Consider the following 19,828-nt stretch of genomic DNA (forward strand, 5'->3'; position numbering starts at 1 on the left):
CTTCTTTTTGTTGTTACTTTGATGCACTCTGCCTATTTATGTTGTGTATGAGAGGGACAGTCCTCATGTCTCCCTTGTTGGTGGTGTTTTGCTCCTTGTTGTCGAAAAAATTCCCCTCCATGTGAGCAAACGTTATGAATAACATTCTGAAAGTGGGGGGCGATGTCACGGACAGCCAATTTTGGCGACCCCGCGTCACGGCAATAACGGGCGCCGTACTTCACCACTGACCGTGGGAACGGCGGGCGCATGAAAGAGAGCCGAGAAGTGCAGAATGGGGCGCTCTTCTTCGAACGTCGTCGCCAACGTTTCATCCTTTGTAACTGCCGCGGTGTCTGCAGGGTCGCGGAAGGCCGCGATGTACCCCGAACAAGGATTAGACTACGGGACGCACCAGCTGAAAGCCATGCAGTCTGACCGTTCCCACGGGGAAAAGCGTGGGAAAACCTCTGGTGGCCAAGCCGTATGACAACACCCCAACAGGTTGTCACTCTTGCTAGCTGAGGGCCCTCTCCTAATTAAAAAGGGGTGGGGTCAATATATTTTTGGGGCGGAGTTTCCATCAATAAAACGCGCATGATTGGACCCATGTAGAGGTCTCTTGTCCCCAAGGAAGAGAGCGAGGAGACACGAGAGGGATTTAAGTGCAGGGTTTTGCCCTGCTAGGCAGACTAGTCACTGACCAACATGGTGTAGAAACAGATCAACAAGCATCTCTTCTAGAAGTTTTTAGTGTGGCTCTGTATCGACTGGCCACCTAAACTTAGCCGTTCATCTAGTTGTGACGCGATAATAACGTCTGCAACGTAGACATCGGGACTTCGCCTCGAGTTAGCTCAACCTGCCCGGAGTCACCTGCAAGCACTAGCCTCCCGGAGCCACCAGCGTTGCAACACCGCCGACATCGCAGTCGTGCCAGAACTCTGTTCGACTTCTCGCATCCGATCGTCGGGGACGCAACGCTGCCGGTCATCACACGTATGCCTTCACCTGTTCATATCTTCAAACTTTCTCCTCCGTCGTTCTATTGTTGTTAGTTTGTGTAGTTTGTAATAGTTCTCTCTCGTATCGAATTTATTGTTTTTTATATATTTTTTAGTTGTATCAAGTGTTAATGTATTTTGTTAGTTGTATTGAAGTGTTGTACTAGATCCCGTGTGCTGCAATATCACTAGAGTAAAGTTTGTTTTGTTTTCTCACGTCTCTGATCTCTTCATTGTCTCTGCTTGTGTACGGAATGAACTAACCTGCTGTCATTTCTGTCGCCGACTTCGCGCTGGCGACCCTAGAGTGGCAGCTTGTAACAATCATCCACAACCCAGCTACGTGGAATTGGCCGAATTTTCTCTATGTAGTATCTGCGGACAAACTCGACGTATAACTTTGATGACTTCATCGTCAATCGCATGACGGTGCGCACTGCTGTTGCGCCAGAGGTGGCTGCAGCACAACTTGTTGTTTCGTCACTTTCGTTCCCACCTTCTCGCGCTATCACCACTATCGTCAATTTTATCTTCAGCTCCGTTGCGTCTTCTCATATTTTCATGCTCTTTCACAATACTCATTGCGCTGACGGCGATGCTGTTCAGCGTAGTGATAGAGATTATGCTAAAACGTTCTCATTATGATCGAACTAGTGTCCAAAGCACTGGACGTGAACTATAATGACCAGCTCATGGTAGCAGCAAGTCTTCCGCAACAGCGCGCAGCCGTAAAACCTCATCCACTGCCAACCGCGAAAAAACTGCAAGGTGCACACTAAGCTTCGCCGACGATGAATTTGTACCTACAAAAAATATGGCTGCCCTGCCAAAGCTATTGTCGTCTACCTCTAGTTGATGAAGTGGCCGCAGTGTGCTCAGTAACTTGTTAATTTCGAACTTGAGCACTGTACGAGCTAGGCCTTTCTCAAAAACCCGTGCCCAGCCGGGCCGCGAGTTTACAAAGGCGAGTGTATAGACCTACCCCCCCCCCCCTGCGCCAGGTGGCCTCATGAGGCTCTTGGAAGCTGCGCACTTATCGGTTCTTGCGTAATTTCATCAGAAAACTTGGCTGCGCCCATGACGATGCTGCAGGCAGTTCCTAGGCAAGACAAAATAAGCGCGCTGTGTTCGCTGAGATGATCTTGGTCGTGAAAAACGCCTTCCGATCATTGGAGGCCCGCGAGAAAACTTGAAGAGTGCTGAGAAACGCTGTGAGCGCACGCGCTCTTACAAAGGCCGAGACGCCCACACGGTCCCGAAGGCGCGACTTCTCCGAACTCTGGCGGGAAGGTCACCAGCCGTTTGATTGCGTGGGTTTCCCAGCTCGTGGCTGCTTCTGCGCAAAGCTGATAGACGAGCGGACGAGACGACGGTGAGTTAAGGAAAAATTTATGTACAGCATAGAAATAGGGGCGTTACATATTCGGCACTAGGGCTGACAGCTTAGGGACTCGAAGAGCAGAGATCTCTTCTCTCGCCCGCATTGGTCGGCTTCTCTCTCTGTTACGAAGCACACCACCGACGAGGTTACGAAGGGCGCCACGAAACTCGCCGCTGCTAAAAACACCGGGCGCGCCGACTGCGCAAGGGGCTCGACACAACGAGAGGCTTCTCAGACACTTAGGTCTACTGCTGGCGACGCGCCGCAGGGCTTTTTTTATAGGCACCGGGCGGTTCTTTTAAGGAACCAAACGTTTAACCAGAAGCACCGCTGACCGTGATGTCGGAATTTTCCAATGTGGCCCACCACTGCGGGTGGTTGCACCTAGGACGAAGGATGTTGCCACGCATTGCGTAAGCCTCACCAGACTGGAAGGCGCCGTTTGCTTCAACAGGCTCGTGAGCTGATGGAGCTCGCTGTGCATTGCGTGACAGACCAACGCCACCGCTTGATGACGTCGTTGACTTGATCGCGTCACGTGGGCTCAAGTGCTGGCCTTGACACAGATTACCTTTGCAGAGGCATTGACGTTCGGTGTTGACTCCCAGGTGTAACAGCAGCCCCACTGCCAGACAATGCGCCGGATAGACGAGCTGCTTCCACGTGACTTGGATGTCGGGCGCGCTCATTCGCCAGTTCCCTCTAGGTTTCCCTCCAAGATTATGGGGAGAATGCAGCTCCAGACTCCGTTCCGTGAACAAAACTCATTCTTGACGACGGATCTCAGTTCCACTGGCTTGTCGCCACAACTTGCCGGCCAGCTACGCCCGTCTCTACTTACGAATTTAGGTCTCAGCACTTGTCGATGGTTCTACAACTTGTCAAGAGTGGTTCGACAACAGACAACACACGACACAAGCAAGTGCCCTCCGTAACCCTACAGAACACCAGACAAAGTCTAGTACAACATATACCTAGCTACGTGTCTATCGGAATTTCGTTTCCTCTACGTCAATAGGCACATGTGGGACACAAGACTCTCAAAATGAGAACTCAAATTTTTACATGTAGCACAACATAACGAAAAAGAATACAACATAAAGCTGGCCTGTTGAGATCACTCTGGACGAGAGCGCTCAGCTAGGGCCGTGATGAGAACAATATTTTGCCCCGAATCGCCAGCGAGAAACTAAAAGGTGGAGAAGGTACTAACTAAAACGCACGGCCAAATGCACCTGCATTAGCGTTTAGCTTTCCTTTTTGTAGCGAACGTCAAAGTTGTGCTGTTGGAGTATCATGCTCCACCTCAGTTACCGGCGACTTTAAGGTGCCGATACCTATGCGGTACCAAGTGCAGGTCACAGTTGTGACGTTGCATATCTGTGTAACTACAATATGGGAGTCCTGATTTCTCTTAAAAAGAAACATTCTCTTTCTTGGTTTCCAACTTTACGCTTTCCATTAGCGCTTTATTCGAGAGGTCCTCACGCTGCTCCCGAATGAGCGTTTGTCGATCAACCCTCGACAGCTCACTCCAACTTTCCGCTACAGGAGAGAGCATTTCACCCCTCTCGTTCTGACTTAATGGCGCGATGCCGTCTCCTCTGCCGACACAGACCGCGCCAGTCTCTTTGGCGACGGGCCGCTCGAGTGACTGCTCAAATGACTCACGCGGAGAATTTCCAGTCAGAGGTTTCTTCAACTCGCCACCAAGGTCACAGAGATCAGCAGCTTTTGCACTTGATGCTTCACCACATTGAACAAGATCAAGTTGCTGCAAAAGCTGCTGCGCTTGCGATCGCGTGAGTGCCATGTACGCTAAGGTGGAGAAGAACGATTTAGCCTGCTCTTTCAGAAGCTACCCTGAGTTATTATAAAATAGATAAGGGAAACGATTGGGTAGCACGGCAGACACAGCCGCTTCGGTGCGAAGCTTACCGAACAGGCCTTCAATGACAACGGTAGCGATTGGTAAGCAAGCACTCTGCTCCTCAGCGACTTGTCCAATCCACGCGCATTCTCCCGTAAAGGCATCCGGAGACACCAACAAAGGATGGACAACGTCCATGGTTGCTGCTGAGTCTCAAAGTGCTTGACACGTTTTCTCATTCACACGAATCTCTTGGAGATACGGCTCTAACGACCGCACATTCTTTTCGGATTCTCGGATAGATGCGAAAGCAAACTTTTTCTTACAGTTTATTGCAATGTGCCCTTGCTTTTTGCAGTTGTAGCAGATTAGCGGCTTCCGTGATTCAAGTGCTCGTGTGGTATCAGTGCGTTATTAGAAACCTCACTCTCTTTCTCCGCTTTCGTTTGCCCCTCCCCTACAGTGTCCTTCGTAAGAAACGGGTCTTTCCTGAAATTACGGTGTGGAGCGGGTTTCCATTGATCAGGTTTGTTTGAAAAGCCCTCTTTCCTTTCATCTTTTTCGACGCGCACTGCCCTGCTACGCAACTTTCGCTGAGTATAATACCCCTCAACTAACTCTGCTGTCTTGTTTAGCAGTACATCACCAAGTTTGTCCTGCAGTAAAAGCTTGACATCCTCCTCGATGCACCAGTGGAATCGCTCCAGTGTCTTGCTTTGTACCACTTTATCGTGATCGTAGTAAACACCTTCACTCTTGAGCCATTCAATTAAATAAGCTTTAGGATGAAACGTGAAATCAACGTGTGGCTCATTTTCTTTTTAGCATACTGGAACCTTTGCCTGAAAGCCTCGGGTGACAACTTATAACGTCTCAAGAGCACTTCCTTAACCTCATCATAGCTCTCAAACGCTTCCCTCGACAAGCACGTTATCGCTTCGGACACTTCGCCGGGAAGAAGAGTTAACAGGTTCCGCGCCCAAAGAGACCGCTCCAAAGCATTTCGCTCACAGTTGTGTTCAAACTTTACGAGACACTTCACCATGTCCTTGCCTACTACGAATGGTGGAAGTTGGTCGCGAATTCTGTGACCGCTAACCTGAACTGTCACAGAAGCTACGCTAGGCACCTGCAAATATTGTAGGATTTTCTGATTCTATTCGTTTCAACTCAAGGCACTCCTGCCTATCGGCCTCCTCATGGCGTTCTCGCCTTTCAGCTTCTTCACGTTCGCTAACTTCAACTTCTTGCCTTTCAGCCTCCTCGCAGCGTGCTTAGATATCCGCCCAGGCCTTATTGACTTCCTTAGTAGTCACTCCTGCATCCTTCATGATCTGAAGTATCACTTGCTTTCGTTTCGCACGGCCCAAAATAAGGCCAAGTTCCTCACAAATTTTGATGAGTTCCTTCACTTTAAGGTTCTCCATCGTTCACACTAGCCTCTTGCTGTTTGCCCGTGTTAAGAATCTACTTGCCCTGCCCACCATGAATGTACCAGCAAGACGCGCAAGCAATTTTTAACACTGCCGTGTTTACACCCTACGCAATATCTTTGGTTTCAAAGTGCTTAAACTTGGCTTGAAATGATCAAACCTCACACTAATGCTTCAAACAGCCCTTCTGTAAACTACTATAACCTGTGCTAGAGTAGTCTGGTGTACTGAGGGTAAATATCACGCACTCACTGCATCTACATCGCTGACGCCGGGCGATCCTGCAGCTGCCAACCACTGTTACGAAGGCGAGACGCCAACACGGTCCCGAAGGCACCACTGCTCCAAACTCCGCCGGGTAGATCACCTGCCGTTTGGTAGGATAGGTTTCTCAGCTCGCGGCTGCTTTTGAGCAGATCTGATAGCCGACCGGACGAGATGACAGTGAGTTAAAGCAAGGTGTATGTACAGCATATATATCGAGGCGTTACATATGCGGCTCTAGGGCCGACAGCTTAGCGACTCGAAGAGCCGAGATCACTTCTCTCGCACACATCTGTCGACTTTTCTCTCTGTTACGAAGCGCACCGCCGACGAGGTTACGAAGGGCGCCACGAAACTCGCCTCTGCAAAGCACACTGGGCGCGCCGACTGCCAAAGGGGTTCGACACAACGAGAGGCTTCTCTGACACATAGGTATACTGCTGGCGACGCGCTGCAGGGCTTTCTTATAGGCACCGGGTGGATCCTTTGAGTAACCAAACGTCCAAACAGAAGCGCCACTGACCATCATGTCAAAATCCTCCAATGGGGCCCGTCGCCGCGCGTGGTTGCACCAAGGACGAGGCATGTTGCCACGCATTGCGTAAGACTCGCCAGACAGGAAGGCATCGATTGCTTCAACGGGCTCTTGGGCTGAGGGAGCTCGCTGTGCGTTGCGTGACAGACCGGCACCGCCGCTTGATGACGTCGTTGAGTTGATCGCGTCAGACGGGCTGACGTGCTGGCCTTGACACAGAGTGCCATTGCAGAGGCATTGACGTTTAGTGTTGACTCCCAGGCGTAACAGCGCTTCTTTCGAAGCTGCACTTCACTGCCGCCTGCAGTGTTGGTCCATTTTCAACTACAGCAGGAGACATCAAGCGGACAATTGTATCCAATAAAGATTAAGATGACGTTGAGATGCTGGTCTCGGTAAGTTCCTTTTTGCAGCCCCGAATAGAGCCATAAAATACTTGCTTACAAGACCGCCGGGGCACTCAATTTGCAGACGATGCTTGGGCAGGCGATACCTCGGTATTTACGCTACCGAGCGAGAGCACAACTATTGCTGCTGTTGCACAGTACATTTAGTGCGCTTACACTTCAGTGGATTAAATTGAACAACAACAAATAAAACTAAACTTAAACCCGCAGCTCCGAGTGTTTGTCGAAAGCTATAAGACACTGAAAAATTGGCAGATCTGACGTACAGTGCGAATGAGAGATACGAGAATAACGAATGAGAAAATGAATACGTCATATTAAATTGAGCGCAACATTATGGTGGAGGTAAATGATGCCGTGCATGAATTCCGTGTCATGATTACGACGTTTGGGTGTGTTGTTTACCTTCGTCATCGATTCATGTCAAGTGATACCGAATTTAATATATGTGGAGCTAGCGAAACAACTACGAACAAGCTATGAGTGTGGTATGTTGTGATGTCCTTACATGACACGTGTGTCAGGATTAACATGTTTGCACCAGTCATATATTTCGTCACTCATTACGTCACGCAACACCGAATTAGGTATATACGGATCTAGCAAAACGGCCGCGAGAGCATCATGAAGGACCCAGTATAGTCAAATGTAGCGTTGACGCGCGCGTACGCTAGACACAGCGACGCTACCTAAGCAAAACGCTAGCACTCTATAGTCTGACGCCAGATGCGACCGGTGCGACCAGCGTCTGTCGGCGCGGCCCGACGGCAACCTGTGCGAAATGCGACATGCTGCATTTCGCACCGATGCGTTACCCAGGCAACACTGAGTCTTCCTTTTGTCGTGATGGATGGACGCCGGACGCGCTAAAACGCGCACGCGTCAAGGTAACACAGAGCGGCGTGTGCCTGCTAGTATATGGTAGGACCGGCACCTGGCATGGCAACGCCAGCGTGATGCGACGAAATGAAGGCCGGCGAGCACGCACATAGCGTCACGTCGAAATGTATAGGTGCCTTGACTGTGGCGTGTAGTCATGTTGTCGCATGACACGCATCTCATGATTACCATGTTTGCAACGGTCACATACAGTCGTCATCCATTGACGTCACGTAATACGCAATTTGAAACATGTGAAGCTAGCAAAACAGCAGTGATTATCATGTTTGGATTTGTCATTTACCTCTGTCGTCCATTCACGTACCGCAAAACCAAATTTTGTATATGTGACGCTAATGAATTGGCCGCGAGCGCATCATGAGCGTGGCATGCATTCATGTTGTTACATGAAACGCATTTCTTGTTAATCATGCTGGAACCAGTCTTATACCTTCGTCATCCATTCACGCTCCATAATACCAAACTTCGTATAAGTGAAGCTTGCGAAACGGCTGCCAGCACATCATGAGCATGGCTTGTCGTCATAATGTTACATGACATTCATCTCATGATTATCATGTTTGCTTCAGTCACATACCTTCATCATTCATTCCCGTACCGTAATACCAAATTTGGTATATGTGACGCTAGCGCATCGTGAGCGTAGCATGTAGACATGTTGTTACATGACACGCATATCATGATTTTCATGTTAGGGTCTGTCGCTTGTGTTAGCCATGCAATCATATGACACCGTACCAGTTTTGCAACATGTCATGTGAATGAAACCAATGCAAGAGCTGCAAGACCATGAAATGTAAATCATGACATCCATTGCATACATATCATGTTTTTCAAGTTATGAGTAGTCAAATACATTTTTCATACAGGTATGTTATGCCATACCAAGTTTTGTATCAATACCATTATCAAAATCGCCAGGAAAGCTAAAAGACATTCTCGGCTAGATAGACAGACAGACAGATAGATAGATAGATAGATAGATAGATAGATAGATAGATAGATAGATAGATAGATAGATAGATACGCTCAAGGTCGACGAAATTTGCTAATGGCGTATTCGGTTGGCCGCTCTGGTCCTCTGGCTCAGAGTCGCCAGATGCAGAAGCAGTTCGAAATCGGAGCGTGACAGGCAGCGTACCAAAGGAATACATCGGCGATGTGCGAGCGCCCAAAGCAGCGCACATCTAGCGCCACCGTGCAGTCAGCGCGAGAAACTGCCGAGTAAACAATGCTGCACCTGTGCTGTGGCAATACATGGTTCCGATCAGTTCAGTGAATATCTCTGATATGTCAGACCTCTCTTATATTTTTTCTCTTTCACACGCACATCTCTGACTGTAGCAAAAGCTCTTCGAGCTCAGCACAATAATCTGGCGATCTTCCTCGTCTGAGCCGCTATCCTCAAGTTAAATTACGACGCTGCCTGCGAGCAGTTGTAGCGACAGCATTGATGTTTCCTCCGCCTTCGCGCTCGCGGCCTGGTTATTGACATGGTGCATATGTGAACTCGCCCCACACACACTCATAAACGCCCCCAACAGCGCACGTGCCCGACGTATTACGAGCTTGGCGATGCCCCTTTCCAAATTGCACGTTTACACTCCTCACCTGCATGGTTCACCTGCCGGCAGCTACGTAGTTGGCCGGCTTGTGTCATGTGATCCGTCCTTCTTGTCAGATCGCACCACGCTCTCACTTCGCAGTCAGAGCGGTCGGGAGCACTCTGATTCAGAGGCTGACGGTCTGAAAAAACAACCCAAGGTAGCTTGAGCACTAATTCTACACATCGAAGGCGCAGCCCCTTTCCAGAGCGCTCTAGAGCGCTCAAAATCGTCCAACCAAATACGCCTTAAGAAATGCTTCACATTTAAAAGTATGCACACGTTTATTGAGGTTTCACCGCAAAACTGATATGTATTTTGGGGAAAGCATGTGTGAATATTGACGATCGTGTGCCCAGTGTAAGCATCATGTTGCAAATCACTACAGTTAATGTGGAAAAAAAAACGCAGTGTGTACATCAAAACTGCAATCCGGCATTAATAGTGGTTTGAGCTTGAATTCTTCACACTTCAACTATTTGACAAATGTCCTGTCAATAAAGATGATAAACAGCTGCAGCTAAGTTGTGCATAGTGTTAAAAATGGACCCTCCTCGGCATTCCTTTTTAAAGACAGTGCATGTTCACATAAGGGAAAAAAATTATGATAGGGTGTCGAGTGCACATGACAGGAAATGCTACACTATCTTTAGGGTTTTAAATGATCAGCTTATGAACAGTTTAGAATCCGTTCGCAGCACCTTTCTGAGAAATTACACGGGCCCTTTAGTTCTGGCTTCATGCAAGAAAATAAAAAAAAACATCATTACACCTCAGGTTCACGAAATGTTTGCTTTGTGCGGGTTAGGCTAACATTATTACCATAATTATACTCATAGATGTAAGTAACAAAATGGTACAGTGATATGCCTTTGACACATATTTGTTATGCATTGTTTAATAACATACTGAAATTTTGGCGATCTTCCTAAGGTTAGTTCACATTTTTCTTTCAATGCAGACTCCCCCTGGCCTATGGTACAAGTTGCTAACAAGTGGTTTGTGAAGAGACTGCACATAATACAGAGACACAGAACTCTTCTTGTCGTCAGTTCTAACGTCTTTATTTTAATACCTCAGTCCTTTCAGTTCCCTATACCAGAAATTATTTGTCTTTTGCAGCTGCTTAAACTTGCTTCACTTCCGCAGCACTTGTTCTTAATCCTCCTTGAATGATAAAGAAGTACTGAAAGAAAAGTTTTTATTTTCTTGTGTGAAAAGTAAGGCCAAGCATTCAATGATCTAGAAAAAGTACTGCAAAGTGCAAGTACACTCTGCAAAATTATTTACAGTACGCTTTCAAAAGCCAGTTCACATTTGTACAGTGCTCTGTCATTGTAGCACAACATGAGCTTCTCGTCATATGCTTGTGCGAGAAATCCTGAAACTCGCTCGTGTGATCCGCATTGAGGCCCCTATCGCCAACCCATAAGCAGTCGTTTTGATAGTTTTTGTGACGCTGAGAAGCCGTTTTGGTACCCTATGTCACTACAACTACCTAGATTGCAGCATGAAGTCCCTAGAATTGCCTGATGTGCCACAAGAATCCTGATTTTAGTATAAAAATGTAATATATTATAACGAATTTGTTTGCGTCTGATTTGCTCCGAGCCATTTTTGTATCCACAAAATTGGCATTGCAGAGTTAACTCACCTTTGGAAAGTGGTGTCGTACTGCTTTAAAATGTTGGCTGTGCAGGCCAATTCGAAGGTGACACTGATGCCAACGTATCGAGAAATTTTAAAGTTTCCCTGCTGTATTGTGATTTTGACAAAAGAGGATGGCCATTTGTGCCTCACTGCTGAGTTTCACAATTCTTTCATCCCTAGCATCAAGTCCCGAACCACAGTTCTTGGTAAAGCTGTATTTTGTTTTTTTTTGTCGTATTTCCTTTTCACTCTCTTTTTGTACATAGCTTCATACTCTTTAGTTCTCTCTTCTGTCAGGCTGATCATTATTTCAACTCGCAGCCACGTTGGTGGGTATATTTGCTGCTCTGCAGGAGCAGTGAAAAATTCCTTCATGAATGTTGATTTTTTCTTGTTTTTTCTTTTCCCACTCCTGCAATAGTCTCATTGAGGCTGCAGTATGTAAAAGCACATAAGAAGTGCTGTGCAGAAAGAGATGCTTTTTAGGGCTGTGCATGATGAGATACGTCATTTCAAGATAGCTCTTCCATCCTTCTGGGAACTCTGCACACATGCTTAAGTATTATATACGTCTCAATTAGCTGGCTTCACTAGCCCAATTACTGCTGAATGACATAGAGCAGTAAACGTGAGTGCAATTCGCTGTTGGTTTGCGATTTATTGGGTTGATGAGTCTGTAAATATGGTTCACTGTCTCTCACTAATACTGACTTTTTGTCAGACATCTTTTTGTTCAGAAAGGAGATCACACTGTTGGTATCCCCTTTTAAACTTTTACTGCCACCATCCTTTTACAAGCTATAACCTTTGGATGTTTTTTACAAAGCTCTTGTAAGTCCATGTGAATGACCTCTAACGGTGCAGAGAAGTGTTGCCAACGTACCAATTCTTTGAGTCAGCTGCCTAAAATTTATTATTCTGGCACTCGTGATATCATTGTGCTTATCTTGTTGTTTCTTATTTTATGCTGGATCATGGAAACTGCTTGGTTAGCTTCGTGTACACCCACCGAATGCTGTCATGACCACCCAAATCACAGCAGTTCTGATAAAGATTGAATATTTTTAATTAGTGTGGGTTGCACTGTGATCAATCCTGCCCGTGTCAGTTTTAGAGCTTAAGTTTCTCTCAAAGCTTGAAAGCACCTACTCTTTTGCGCATCAGCTTGTGGATCCCAAATACGGATACTGCACCACCGTCTTTCACTGATGCTTTTGGGTGCCTTTAGAATGGCCGGTGCTTCTTTCTCTGTTGTCGTGCAATTCACTTCCGCTTTAATAAAATGTAGCTGCGGTAACCAACAACACAAAGTTAGCAACTACTTGACAGTCTTTCATCGCACTATTAGAGTATCGCTGGTAATCCCTATTGTGATTCATCTGTATTCAGCTGGAGTGCTAGAGCAGCCTAGTAGACTAAGTACGGGATCGTGTCACATATTTTTTTAACAATGAAAACTTTCCGGTGCTTCCATTCTTTGAGTTCAGTTTTTGATTTAGCCACTTGAGCAGCTGTCAGTTCTTGTACTCGATGTTGTGTGCCAAATCTGCGATTTGCTCTGTGATGTTGACACACCTAAAAGTGCAAGCTTTTTCGCATGTGACTGTCCTAAAAAGAAGTAACAATGTTGCTAGACAGGAGGTTGCTGAACCCAAAATTTCAAACCATTTTGTTTTATCCTTTGCTACTTCTAGGCTGACACCTAAAGCAATGTGGATCATTGACCGGGGCTGGAATGCTGCCGCGTACTGCTCTTCGGCTCAGTGTGTAAATGTACAGCAATAAGGACAGCTTCTGCCTTTGTGGACTTTTTCTGAAGGCGCTTAGTACACATAATTTTTTATTCTGCTTGACAAGAAACTATTGTGCAACATAACCTTTGATAACACATAAAAATGTAAAATGAACTCATAAGTTTCCACAGCAAACCTGCTCCTAAGAAGACTTTATATTTGCTTTGAATAAAAAAAATCGCTAATACAGTTTGTAGTGCTGGCTCTTTTCGTTTTCACTTATCCTAAAACAAGCAACACTTGTCCTGTTAAGTCGTCTGCAAGCACAGTGACACCACAGTACTTTCTGTCATCAGAGGTCAAATCAAAGTCGAACCCACGTCGACTTTTCGAGGGAAGGGTGTACTTTCCACAGTGCAATGACTTCAATTACAAGCACGTTCATAATCCTTGAATTGAAATACTTTTTGCCAATGACAAGATATCTTAAAATAGTGAAATTTCATAGAGGAAGTCATTTGGCCTGTCCTGTCAATTTATCTGCATGTAGGCTAATCAGTCGAAAATGTTTATCTGGTGCAAAATATCGTATCAGAAAAACTGCAATGATGGATACTGGAAAACACGGTGGGCGTAGTGGAAGTAATAATGGATATGGTGGAAATTGTGGTGGATATGTTGGGACGTAGTGGAAATTACGGTGGTAATGCCAAGACAAACTGGGTGGTATGGTGTACAGAAGATGACTAAAGTGGAAACGATGGTGGAAAGTAGAGGCTAGATAGTGGGCCATCATGGGACGCTCTGCCCACCATTGTGATAATGCTGGGAAGCAGTAAGCAGATGCTGGGTGGTGCTTATTATGGTGGGTTGCATGGTGTACCAAGCTGTGAAGCTCTTCCCATCATTGCGATAATGCTGGGAGGCATAAGCAAATGATGGGTGCTGCTTGTTATGGCGGGCCACATGGTGTACTAAGCTAAGAATCTCTGCCCACCATTGCGATAATGCTGGGAAGCAGTAAGCAGAAAATGGGTGGGCTTATAAAGGCGGGCAATGTATATAGTGTACAAAGCTGGGATCTGGGCACTACTTGTTCTACCACCATGATTACCACCAAAGGTAAGGCCTACCAACCGAGGCTGCACAATTGTGTTATCCGTGATTCTCGGTTTCATAACACACAATTTCGACGATTAAGAATGATAATACAGCTCAGCCATGGCATCAATCAACCTTAATGAAACATCTTTTCTTTATGGTGTCCGCACATGACACAGCAAACATCGATGCGACGCAATTCCAGCTCTCCCAGAGAGCGTATGTCTCCCCTCACCCACAGCCGCCGGTCGCACTCGCCTCCACTTCTCTAGCTTTTATGCGAGAGCACAGGCTTGGAAATTCCTATGCTTAGGAAACCAATAAGATAGCGTAACGTTTTCTGCCCACTGCATTCGTTTTGGCCAAGCCGTTATGTAGTTGTTGCTATAGCGAAAGAGCTAAAGCAGTGCACTCGCATGACTGCCCTCTACGTTGCGTGAAAAACATCCCAATACTCAATCAAATAAATTAGGTGGGCGCATCTATAGAATCAGCCTAGAGGCGTCATAAAGCGTGAGCAATTGTCGCCATTTGGAACAAGCGCGAAACGAATAATAAACTTGGCAGACCCCGCCGGTAAATTGTAGCTGCTCCCCAGTCTACTTGTTTTTTTTGCGGTTGCGAATTGTAACAAAACAAAACCCTGGTGCCATTATCGCAGTGGCAATCGTTACAGACAGCAGTTGCTTTTGTTTAATAAATGTGCGAATTTTAGAAGCAGGCGCAGATCCCGACTATGTCGAGTAGACGACAAACAAAACTGAAGTTGAACCGTAAGTTTGTATGTAAACTAGCCATTTAACACGCCAAATACATCGTGTTGGTATGGCGCAGTCATTTGCTTCTGGACGCCACTTGGTGGAGATGCAGGATAAAAAGCTCGTCCCGAGCAGCGACAGCGGCCGACGCCGGCCGCGGTACAGCGTCTCCCCTGATTCCAAAGAAATACAGGATTATTCTGGCTTCGTTGCCATCAGGTGAAACGATGCGTCGAGCAGTAGCTCTACACTGCGACGTCAGCGACTGTATCGCCTCGACGACTTCAGGAAACCTCTTACAGACTTAGGCGTCATACAGCAAGTAAGTGGCATCAGAGCACATGAGATGTCGCACGTGTAGTTATTAATAATGAACACCGAGCAAGCAAAGAAAGCTCTGACAGATGCAGGCGTTCTCAAAGTTAAAGACCGGATATGTCGCATTATTGACCCGACGCGGCAAGAGGTTAAGATGAAATTGCACTGGCTAGCATTCGATGTTACAAAAGGCGCTATTCGACGTGCTTTCTATGAATACGGCGAAGTCAAGGAGGTGACCGATGACCGATGGAGAGTCGAGGATTTTGAAGGAGTTGAATCGACAATTCGTGTAATACGCTTGCAACCACGAGACGGCGTTTCTGTGGATCAACTGCCCCACCACGTGCGTTTTGGCAGCAGTATGGCACTGGTCGTGGTGCCGGTAAGACCTTCTTTGTGCTGGCGGTGCCGAAGCATGGGGCACATGCGACGCAATTGCAAGGTCCCAAGGTGTAGCGAACGCCACTCTTTTGGTCATGAGCAGGACGAGTGCAACCATTCATAAGTACGAGCTGCAGGGCGACGGCCAGAGACTCAACAGAGTGAACTTCTCACGGATGAGGAAGAATCTGAACAACCGTCTTTGCCTGCGACACCACAGAAGCAGACGACATCAGACGACGCACCGGTGCTGAACAAAAGCAAGCAGGTTTCTTCAGCCCTAGACACGAACTCCGGGCGGAAAATGGGAAATCATGCGGCCCAAACGACGAGCGAACAGACGCGTCCTGCGTCTGTGCTGCCCGCCACGTCGCTGCTGCAAGCAAAGCACCCTGAAACGCCGGCGTTCCATGCCAATGCCACTTCGACTCCTCTAAGCTAGACTTCACAGTACTCTTTAGCGAACGAAACACACGAAGATGAGAATTTGCTGGGTGACCTGGATACCCCAAGGATGGATAAGAATTGGCGTCTGCAAAACGCCGTCGCGACTCGGACGACGGCGCTCAAGTAGACGAAACACAAGTGAAGTTGGAAGTGCAGGGGAAAGTGGTCAGTGGAGGCAAGAAACTAAACGCTGCCCAACAGCGGTCGTCGTCGCTCAAACGCGACGATGGCTACTCAAACTAAAGCTGACCGACATGGATCAACCCTGGACAACGAGAGCCCAATAAGTGAGCGTGCAGGGCTCTCAGCCTGGGCCCACTCACCGATCACATCGCTGAGCGGGTTCGTGAAAGCAGCGACGCTCAACGTACGAGGACTGGCTTCCAGAAAGAAACAGTCTCAGCTCTACAGACTAGCCATAGACCGAGACCTGGACATCATTGCAGTTCAGGAAACCAAAGTGGAGAGCCTGGACGTCACCGAGAGCTTACTGCAACGTTTCACCGGACGCTACACCGCCAGCGTCAGTCATGCAGTTGGTAGGTTGGCAGGATGTGTGATCGTTGTGCCGGATATTTTAGGTGTCACTGTTCAAAATGTCACGTCTGATTCATCCGGAAGGTTTGTTGTTTGTGATTTGGCCTTCTTTTTTTCATAATTGGCGAATGATTTGTTTTTATGCAACTCTTAAATTTGATGAACGGTGTGCAACATTCGACGAAATTCATATTTATTGTGAATGCGCTCACATAGTCATCCTAATGGGAGATTATAATTGCCTTATCAATGCCGATGGTAAAAAAAGTACTTCCAATTTCCATGACTCAAGTACAGTCGCGTTAACGAATCTAATTTCTGACTTAGACCTTGAGGATGTTGCAGAGTGTGTTGATAAAGGACTAACACTGTATGCGCATTTCTAAGGCTCCAGTCACGCGCGCCTAGATAGGGCCTACATGTCACTGGAATCAGTCCCGATTAACAGTGAGTACAATGTACTCCCTATTTTATTTAGTGATCACTGTTTAGTATCATTTGTAATAGGCAAAAATATAGACGTAGACCAGTATATAACTGGGACACGTGGAAGCTGAATTCTAATCTCTCGGAAGATGAAATATTTATGGACAGTGTTTGAGGGACGTTGGTAGACATAGACAGTGGAGACAAAACATATGAAGTGAAGTGGAAAAAATTTAAACAGAATATAAAATTGAAAGCTATTGAACGCTCAAGTGTAATAAAACACGAAAAAAGTGAAGAAGAAAGAACACTACACTTAAATCTGAAAGAACTGCTAGCAGAGGAAAGCAAAACGCCAGGCTTATTTATAAATGATATGAGGTCAGTAAAGTCCAAATTGGAACAAATTGATGAGGAGAAAATTCGTGGCACGCAAATAAGAGCAAGGGCAGAGAAAATGATCGTAGGAGAGAAACCGACCAAAAGAATGCTTGGTCTCGAAAAACGAAACCCTCAGCGGAATGCTATACATCAGATTGAATACATGGGTAACGTTACAAGGGAACACAGATATGTAGAGGATGATTTCAACGACTAGCTACACCACTTTGTTTGATTAATGTAAAGTAAATGTAGAAGAATTCAAGGATGAATTTTTAAAATTAATGCCAAAGGTTGAGGACTGCAGGAAAGACAGCTTAGAATGTCCTATTTCTGAACCAGAAGCGACAAAAGCAATTGTTGCCCTCCATTTGCGAAAGTCCCCAGGACCTGATAGGTTAATAGCCGCATTTTATGAGGAATTCAAACATGATTTAGCACTGATCCTAGGAGCGGTTTTAACGAAGCTGTAGACATAAAGATTCTGCCGCCTTCTTTTCTGCTATCTCACACTATACCAATTCCAAAAACTGAAGACGCAGTTAAATTACGTGAAGTGAAATCGTACAGGCCAATCAGTCTATCAAATATCGACTACAGGATTTTGATGAAAGTTCTAGCAAGGAGACTGCAGACAGTTATTAAAAACGTTGTCGGCGATCACCAGAAATGTGGAATTAAAGAACGCATTATATGCACGAACATTCACAATGCACGAAGCATATTGGAAAGATGAAATGCCACAAACGATCACATCGCGATGATCCAGATAGATTTAGAAAAATCATTTGACCAAGTACCGTACAAAATTCTTTTTATTTTGTTAGACTATGTCAATGTTGGCAAAGTAATTCGATATACAGTTGGAATGGAATATACTGGATGTAAAACTCGGCTAATCATCAACAAAGTTCTTGGGAAACGAATATAATATCCGACGTTCAGTACGACAAAACTGCCCTTTGCCTTCCCTCCTATTTTCTATTTATATAGAGTCATTTTGCCAAAAAGTCATGAAAAGCAGCAACATAGTAGGGTACAAACTACAAGAAGCTGAAGTACGGGTACTGGCATACGCAGATGATATAGCTGTGTTTTGTAAAGATTATGATAGTATCGCTGAAACCATAAAATTGTGAACCTTTATTGTAATGCAAGTGGTAGTTTAGTAAACTGGAGCAAGTGAGTGGGTTACGGGCACGGCGAATGGCCTGTGACACCACAATTTGTGGCTGGTATTTCATGGACTACTACTCCGGTACGATACCTAGGTGTGCAATTAGAATAATATTGTGACAGTTAACCGTACTGGCGGCCTCAGGCCGTGGAGCTACGAGAAAAAGCTGTACAACTCAATGGTTTCCAGATATCAATTTTCTTCAGAGCGACCTTTTGTAACGTGTATTTAGTCAGTAAGCTCTGGTGTGTCCTTCAGGTATATGCATTGTTCACGTGTGAATCTACAGAAGCTTCATCGAATATTTGCTGTTTTCTTGTGGGCTTCTTTTTGCGAGAGAACAATTAGAACCAACTTATTAGGACGGGTTCGCTCTGGTGGACTTGGTCTGTGTCATTCGTACCTTCGTCAGTTGGTTAATCGGTTTATATTTTTCGAAATAATCGAGACACATTCTTACGTACTGTTAAAAAGCTTAGGCTTGCAAGACGGTTGCCAGAATTTGTGGTAGCATCTGTTCACATGAAAGCAAGCATTAGAGGTTTCCTAAAAGAAGTTGTTGACTCCTGTCTTTTTCTAAAAACGCGTTTTTCATTGGAATTCCTTAGTAAGGTTTCTTGTACTGTTATACAAAAGTTTAGTAGAAACAGCTGGTTCTTCCTGTTCCCCTATGTAGAACACTATACCGTTTAGGCCCAGGTCAAAATGTTTTAGGCCGTGTAAAAAAATTGAGGTAATTTGTGTTTACAATTTCAGGTTGCTTGAAACTAATGTATTGAATATATATATTGTTTAAGCTTGCACTGTCACGGACTGCGGAGGGACAAGGGCCTTTGTCAGGCTGTTCGCCTTTAGCCCTTTGCCCCTGCAGTGAGCTCTGTATCTGGCTTACTGTAAATAAAAATACTACTACTACTACTACTACTACTACTACTACTACTACCATCTGGAGCAAAATCCTTTTTCCTTAAATTGCACACTGGGACCTTGCCCGGAAAACATGGATGCAAGAATAAGGCTTATTTGTTCCTTAGGGCGTTGATTGCCTTCTCTGCAAAAAAGCCGGAAACAATTGAACATCTTTTCCTGGACTGCTGGGATGCAGTCTTTTTCTGGGATGTTCCCCAAAATACTTTCAAAAAGCATCTGCCTTTCGTTGCCTATGGCATCAGATTTCTACCAGTATCAAATGAAGAAGGAATACTTTTCGACCTAGTTATGTTACTAGGCCTGCACGTTATATGGCAATCTAGAATGGCAGTGCGCCATGCTGATGTTAATGCACGTCTGGTTAGGCAATACTTTTTCAATCTGTCTGTTCATTCGTGGAATCACAAAAGGTGTAACAAGAGGTGCCCGAATGGCTTCATCAAGTAGAAAGCCTTGTACAGATGAAGGAATTTTAAAAAGCCTGTTAAGTATGATGATTTTTACCTCTTTTATTTTTTAATGTTTCTCCTTTGCTTGATGTATATTTTTTGTGAATGTTGTTTGTACACAGGCAATAAAAAAAGAAAAAAAAGTGTTGCGCAGTTGTTA

Source organism: Rhipicephalus microplus, unplaced genomic scaffold, assembly GCF_043290135.1.
Source record: "Rhipicephalus microplus isolate Deutch F79 unplaced genomic scaffold, USDA_Rmic scaffold_42, whole genome shotgun sequence".
NCBI lineage: Eukaryota > Metazoa > Arthropoda > Arachnida > Ixodida > Ixodidae > Rhipicephalus > Rhipicephalus microplus.